Below are 8,244 nucleotides of genomic sequence, written 5' to 3'. Positions count from 1 at the left end.
GTTCTCATTGTATCTAGAACATGTTTTCTTACAAACAAACATACCAATTAGGAGCAGGAGTAGACCACTCGGCCCCTCGAGCCTGCTCCACCATTCAATAGTATAATGGCTGATCTGATTGTAACCTCAACTCCACATTCCCACCTGCCCCCGATAACCTTTCACCCCCTTGTTTATCAAGAATCTATCTACCTCTATCTTAAAATATTTCAGAATTTCTGTCGTCCAGCAACTCTCACTTTATTTCCTGGATTTCACCTAACAAATGTATTTCCACACTTTGGATATCCTGTACTTCATTAATGTTTTTGCTCTCTGGGGATTTCCCTTTAATTATATTCAGTGCTGGTATTTTACTGCCACACACTGACTGAAAGTGTCCCATCTTTCTGCAGGAAAAACACTCAGCTTCTTTGGCGAGGCAGTTTTCCCACTTGTGTCTCTCTCGGCCACACCTACTGCAATTGGTTGCAGCTACCACTAGATGTTCTTCCCGTCTTTCTTGTCTTTTCCCACTAATTTTTCCTTTTGTTTTCTTAACAAATTCAATTGAGTCTGCAACTCTCGAGATCAGACTCTCCCTGTCCCCTCGGACAACGGATTGGTTAAACTTTCTAACCTCTGCTTGTTTGCTCAATTGAATCACTTTCGTTGATGTGAGACCAGCCCTGGACTGTAGATGATCTGAAAGGGTGTTGTCCAATACCCCGAACATAATCCTGTCTCCATTCAGCTCTTCTCTTATGTTGCGGTATTCACAAACCTCCGTGAGATTGTACAAGTCATTGATAAATGAATGAATACTCTCCCCTTTCTGTTTTGTACGCTTATTAAATTCAAAGTGATTCCTGACAATGCAGCAGCCAGCCGACGTCATCAGAGCGCTCCAAGCTGCGCACATGCACAAACAGTCTCCTGCGCTCTGAGATGCTGCGCATGCTCAGCCTACGTCTTCCAGGACGAAGTGGCGCATGCGCAGGAAAACGCTCTACCCCCTCGGCCACTCACTCCAGGCCGCTCGCTGCCCGCTCCTCGCTACCCCGCTTCCCCGCCCTCCGGCCGCTTGCTACCCCCCCACCCCTGCACTGCCCTCTCTCCGTCCACTCACGCCCCGCTTCCCCCCCCACGTCCCTCCAGACACTAGCTCTAAGCCATGCTGCTTCCCTCCTCTCGGCCTCTCGCTCCAACATTCGATCATTCTTCACCGCACCACCCGATAAAGCAAGGCGAGCCTCGATGGGTGATGGGACAATGTTGGAGCGAGTGGCCGAGAGGAGGGAAGCGGCAGAGCCCATGGCCTGGAGTGTGAGCAGCCAGAGAGCAGGATGGGGGTGGTGGTGGGTGAAGCGGGGAGTGAGCAGTCAGAGAGTGGGATGGGGGGAAGCGTGGAATGATCGTCCGGAGAATGGGATGGCACTGTTTCGAGGGGATTTGAGGAAAAAATGTTTCACCTCGAGGGTGGTTGGAATCTGGAACACATTGCCTGAAGGAGTGGTCGAGGCAGGAACCCTCACAACATTTAAGAAGTATCTAGATGAGCACTCAAAACGCCACAGAATACAAGGCTACGGCCACGTGCTGGAAAATGGAATTAGAATAGATAGGTACTTGATGGCCGGCACGGACATGATGGCCGAAGGGCCTGTTTCTGTGCTGTATAACTCTCTGACTCTATGAAACCTCACTGAATTACAGAGGGTGTGCAGCACTGTCAGAGGTGCTGTCCTTCTAATGAGACTTCAAATAGCGCAACGTTCTCCGAGTATCAACCAAAACATGTCCATTGTGTAGATATGTGCCATATTTGCTTATGAAATGACAGTCACTGCTCCGAAAGTAATTCACTTTAGGTGAATTAAGATGACTTGGTACTATATAATTGGCGAATGCGCAAGAGGTAGCGGGGAACTGTTGGGGTGGGACGGAGGCGGCGATGGCAACCTTGGAGGGGATTTTTGGGTCGAAGTTGTTTTCTGTGATAAATTGAGTAGCTCCATCTTTCATCCTGGCGGCTGCCTGAATGTCACAGACAGTGACGTTTCAGTGGAAGAGGCTGCATTTGCGCATGTGCTAGTACAGCGTCACCTGGTGGTTGCGTTGTCAGCAAATGCAGCGTTTTAACTTTGGCTCCACGGTGACATTTATTTCCTCAAATAAAATAGGTCTTGAGTGCCTTAATAACTTCTTCACACGTAGCCTACACACTCCCTCCATTGCAGACAATATCGTACTGACCTGCTCCATGTCTGGCTTCTGCACGAGACCCGATGCAGTACGATACCTTGCAAACCTCTGGAACCATCTCGGTCACTCCTCGGCTTGGTTCAGTTCAGTGACCTTTTCAAAGGTACAGGCAAAGATTTCTCCATCATTGCTTTGGTTTACTGTGGCCCCCATATAATATTCTGATATCTGTCAAGGCTTAGTACACAATTTATAAGAATCTGACGGTTAAAATAACCTGAGTTTACTCTACACATCTTGCATTGAAGGTTTCATCTACAACTCTCCATGAGGTGCCGTCCAGATTATATTACATCACTTCCTGTGATGATGCACATAGTCTATTCATATAATCTGCCCAGTAACAACCCAATGTCCACTCTTATATTATTGTACAGATGTGAGAAAAGCTGAGGATGGGAATGGAACGTCTGAATGAAGATTTCATGATGTTGTTGATGTAAATGAGGCTGATCTGTTTCCCATTCCACAATCCCTCTTTATTTCTGTGCATGTTTCTCGATGCTGTTTCAACCAAATTGAAAAAGAATCACAAATCCTCCTCTGGAGCCTCAGGTGTCCATTAAGAAAAGGCATAGTGGCCAAGTGGTAAGGCGTCAGTCTCGTAAACTGAAGATCAAGGGTTCAATCCCTGTTCGTTCCTTATGATTAGTTTCTCACTTTAAATGTGATGTTTCCACAAAAGATGTCTGTTGTATTTGTTTCATCCATCTGGAAATCAGTGTCATGTTGCACTTTTTCCTGGACACTGGGAAGAACATGAGGAGTAGCCACATAGTCCCTCGAGCCTTCTCTGCCTTTGATGGAGTGAAAATATCTGAGGTCCAAGCACTGAACCTTATTACTGTGCATCTGCTGGATATTTAACAGAGCTATTCTATTAATCCCACATCCCGCACTCCTGTCCTTTCCCCCATTGCCCTGTTAGATTTTCCATGTCAGGTATATATCCAATTCCATTTAGAGTTAACATTGAATCTGCTTCCACTGACCTTTCAGGATTGCATTCCAGACCAGAGCAACACACTGCGGAAAAAACAATCTCCTCATCACAACTCGAATTCTTTTGTCAATTACTTTAAATGTGTTTCCTCTGGTTACTGACCCTTCTGTCACTGGCAACACTTTCTCCTTCTTCACTCTATCAAAACTCTTCAGGATTTGCATTTCCTGCTGCCTTTGCTGATATAGCAAGGCTGAGCACACATCACCAAAAGGAATATGATTGGCTCTGAATCACATTTATCCTTCCTGTCAATCTGATGTGGACCTTGTATTTTCCCGGAACCAAACAATCTGAGCAGCAAGTGTGGGTTCCAGTGATTCCCACCGCTCTGAGAGAGAGAGGATGTGATAATGAGCCAGATAGAAGAAAGGAGTGAGATAGAGAGTAAAATAGCCCTGGTCTGTTTCTACTAACCCCCGGCCCCCTACTTAAAATGGCATCATTTTCTCCTGCCTCTCCACATTCTAATCCATTGATTAATGCAATCCTTTCATCTGGAACATAGAACATAGAACACTACAGCACAGTACAGGCCCGTCGGCCCACGATGTTGTGCCGAACCTTTAACCTACTCTAAGATCAAACTACCTACATACCCTTCATTCTACTATCATCCATGTACCTATTCAAGAGTCGCTTAAATGTCCCTAATGTATCTGCTTCTACTACCACCGCTGGCAGTGCATTCCACGCACCCACCACTCTCTGTGTAAAGAACCTACCTCTGACATCTCCCCAAAACCTTCCTCCATCACCTTAAAATTATGCCCCCTGGTGATAGCCCTTTCTGCCCTGGGAAAAAGTCTCTGGCTATCCACTCTATCTTTGCCTCTCATCATCTTGTACCCCTCTATCAAGTCACCTCTCATCCTTCTTCGTTCCAATGAGAAAAGCCCTAGCACCCTCAACCTTTCTTCGTAAAACATACCCTCCAGTCCAGGCAGCATCCTGGTAAATATCCTCTGCACCTTCTCTAAAGCTTCCACATCCTTCCTATAATGAGGCGACCAGAACTGAACACAATATTCCAAGTGTGGTCTAACCAGGGCTTTATAGAGCTGCAGCATAACCTCGCGGCTCTTAAACTCAATCCCCCTGTTAATGAAAGCCAACACACCATATGCCTTCTTAACAACCCTATCAACTTGGGTGGCAACTTTGAGCGATCTATGGACATGGACCCCAAGATCCCTCTGTTCCTCCACACTCCCAAGCATCCTGTCTTTAAGCCTGTATTCTGCATTCAAATTCGACCTTCCAAAATGAATCACTTCAGACTTTTCCAGGTTGAACTCCATCTGTCCCTTGAATTCCTGTTTCCTAATCCATTGATGTTTCACAATGTACTGAACTGTCCCAATCCATTGATATAACTCAGTCTATAGAATTTCCCAATCCACTGATATTTTCCAGTCCATTGACTATCTCAATCCATTAATGGTTCCTGACCATTGACATTCCCAATCCATTTATATTGCCTGTGATTTCAAAGCAACTGTGGAATACAAATAGTATCAGTATTATCAGATACATCGAGACGAGGTGCAATAGCCAAGTGGACAGATGTCAGGTTTATAAAGAAAAAAGCACTGGCTCGATATTTGTCCAGTCTATCACTGGATCTGAACTCTCAACCTACTGTTTTTCTGTGGGTCTGCTGACTTGTATATGTGAAGAACCATTGGATGTTTCTCAATCCTCTGACTTTTCTCATTCTTGTGCCATATTTGTTCCTTTGGGTTCACCAGTGAAGAAAATTATTCCCTATTACATTTGGTGAAGACTTTAATAACCTCACATCCTTGTGTCTCACCATCTCAGGTCAAACTCCCAACAGAAACTTTAAACATTTAACTATTCTGCTGGAAACATTTTCAAGAGCGCAGCCATTCCTTCATTACGCTTCCTTCTTTGACATGTGATTGACAAATATGTGTGTAATGGAGAGAGAGAGAGTGAAAAAAAAGAGAGAGAGAGAGTGCGATAGAAAGTTAGAGGACCAGCTAAAGACAGATAGAGAGAGAAAGGCAGAGAGAGGTAAAGCGATAGACAGAGAGAGAGAGAGAAGGAGAGAGAGAGTCATTGAGTCATGGAGTCACTACAGTACAGTAAGTCATTTTGCCCATCAAGCCCATGTAAATCAATCCATTCAGTCCCATTCCCCCGCTCTATCCCCATCGCCCTGTCAGTTATCTAAACCTGTCATATTTGCTCCAAGGAGAACAACCCCAGCTTCTCCAACCTAACCTTACGGCTAAAATCCCTCATGTCTGGAACCATTCTGATAAATCTTCTCCACCCTCTCAAGGACACTCACATCCCTCCAAACGTGTGTTGACTAGAACTGGCTGCAATTCTCTGGTTGTGGCCCAACTAGAGATTTATACAGGTTCAGCATAACTTCCCTACTTTTGTACTCAGTACCTCTATTTACGAAGCCCAAGATCCCATATGCTTTGCTAACTACTTTCTCAATGTGTCCTGCCACCTTCAAAGAACTATGCATATGAATCCCCAGGATTTTATTCCTAAAAATATGCTTTCTTCATATAAATCTGCAAAAAATGCATTATACAACAGTTCAAAACAGCACCAAGTTGACATTCCAAAAAGTGCAAAGGAAATCAGTTTTCTTCAATACAGGAGTGAGTTGCCTCACAACCCTTCCATTCCATTTTACCTGACATGGACATTTTGCAGCAAACCCATATCTGGTGTATACAGCACGAGGGGTTTCCAATGGGTACAGCTGCCCAGTTCACTATGGCGGGGGGACCTTACACAGTGGTCTTTCCCCATTGAGCCTTTGCAGTGGCTACCCCAAGCTTTAGTGCGTCCCTCAGCACGTAGTCCTGGACCTTGGAATGTGCCAGTCTGCAAAACTCGGTCGTGGACAACTCTTTGCGCTGCAAGACCAGCAGGTTTCGGGCAGACCAAAGAGTGTCTATCACCAAATTGATGGTCCTCCAGCAGCAGTTATTGTTTATCTCGGTGTGCATCCCTGGGAACAGCCCATAGAGCACAGACTCCTGTGTTGCAGAGCTGCTTGTGATGAACCTCGACAAAAACCACTGCATCTCTTTCCACACCTGCTTTGCAAAGACACATTCCAGAAGGAGGTGGGCAACTGTCTCTTCCCCACCGCAGCCACCTCGAGGGCCGCGTGTGGAGGGGGCGAGACTTCGGGCATGCAGGAAGGATCTGACAGGAAGGGCTCTTCTTACCACCAGCCAAGCTACATCTTGGTGCTTGTTTGAAAGTTCTGGTGATGAGGCATTCTGCCAAATGACTTTGGCAGTCTGCTCGGGGAACCATCCGACCGGATCCACCATCTCCTTTTCCCGTAGGGCCTTGAGGACATTCCGTGCAGACCACTGCCTGATGGATTGTTGGTCAAAGGTGTTTTCCCGCAGAAACTTTCCCACGAAGGATAGCTGGTACGGTATGGGCCAACTGGATGAAGCGATCCGCGGCAATGTGACCAGACCCATCCTTCGCAACACCTCAGCACATAGTGACACTTGGTGTTTGTGTACTGGGGCTCCACACACAGCTTGGTGCAGCTGCACACGAAGGTGGTCATCAGGATGAGGGCGACGTTGGGTACATTTTTCCCGCCCTTGTCCAGAGGTTTGAACATCGTGTCCCTCCCGCCCTGGTCCATTATAGATCTCCAGATGATGCAGTTGAAGTCACCGTCTAGGATGACCAGCCTGGACGTCGCCAGCAGCAGTGGGAGCTGCTGGAAGACGGTCAGGCGCTCGCTGCGTTGTACCGGGGCGTACACGTTGATCAACCGGATCGGAGCGTTGTTGTACATCACGTCTGCTACGAGGAGGCGGCCGCCCACCACCTCCTTAACTTCGGAGATGGTGAAGTTACCTCCCCGCAGCAGAATACTCAGGCCGGAGGAACGGCAGTCATTACCCCCCGACCAGAATGATGGCCCGTGGGACCACCATCGCGACCACTGCCTGTAGGTGCTGAGGTGTGGTATTCCACACTCCTGCAGAAACAGTAGGTCAGCTTTGACCTTGGCAAGGTAATCCAAGGTTGAAACACATCGCGTAGTAGATTTAATGCTACGCACATTAATGGAAGCAATTCTTACACCCATTTTTTACTGAAAATTAGTTGTTGCTTCCCATACCATTTGTCCTCGCCTCCTTGATGAAGGGTCACTGACCCGAAACGTTAACTCTGCTTCTCTTTCCACAGATGCTGCCAGACCTGCTGAGTGGTTCCAGCATTTCTTGTTTTTATTTCAGATTTCCAGCATCCGCAGTATTTTGCTTTTATCTCGCTGTCTCTTGCTGGTTTGCTCAGTCCCTTTCTCTGTCTGTTCCTTTCTGAGTCCTGATAATATCTTCCTGGTTTTCTGTGTGTCTTTCTCTGCCTGACTCATTGTCGGTGCTGTTACTCAGTGTCCTTGTGTCATTGTGCAGTGAGGGTGAGTCCGTCAGCACGTGTGTTGCTGAGTCCGGGATTCTTGAGAAATCCGACTCCAATCCTATTTTTATAAAAACATTGGGGAATGAACATATTTCACTAACGGGCAGCTGAAACTGCAAACAGTAGTTAGCAGAGTGGTGCAGTGGAAGCGTGCTGGGCCCATAACCCAGAGGTCAATGGATCGAAACCATTCTCTGCTATTTATGTTTGTTAATAATACAAACAGTTCACTTTCAAAACATCAAGTATTTCCCCATAATAACAAGATGCTTCCAAAGGCACTCGATTGCAGTCAGCTTCTTCTTTCTCGTGAACACATCAATCAGTAACAAATCACTTTTGCTCACACGAACACAAGCTGCAAACACGGACCAGCCGAGTCTCTCCCACTTTGTCAACCCCTTCCTGCAGAGCCTCCTCTCCACCACCAGATGGTGATGTTGGCCACAATAAAACCAGGACAAATGGTCACAGTGAGGAGACGGTCAGGAACAGAAAATAAAACAATAACAGGGAAAACCTTTACACAACAGCAGGGTACA

The 8,244-nt window shown here is 46.5% G+C and overlaps 1 non-coding gene across 1 annotated transcript; it reads left to right on the top strand.

The window, feature by feature from the left end:
• Nucleotides 1-7,830: 7,830 nt before the first annotated feature.
• trnam-cau (transfer RNA methionine (anticodon CAU)) lies at nucleotides 7,831-7,902 on the top strand. The gene has a single exon. It is a non-coding gene; the product is annotated as a tRNA-Met (tRNA).
• The last annotated feature ends 342 nt before the right edge of the window (nucleotides 7,903-8,244 follow it).

Source organism: Heterodontus francisci, unplaced genomic scaffold (genome assembly GCF_036365525.1).
Source record: "Heterodontus francisci isolate sHetFra1 unplaced genomic scaffold, sHetFra1.hap1 HAP1_SCAFFOLD_97, whole genome shotgun sequence".
Lineage (NCBI taxonomy): Eukaryota > Metazoa > Chordata > Chondrichthyes > Heterodontiformes > Heterodontidae > Heterodontus > Heterodontus francisci.
This window is presented reverse-complemented; position numbering and strand designations above follow the sequence as displayed.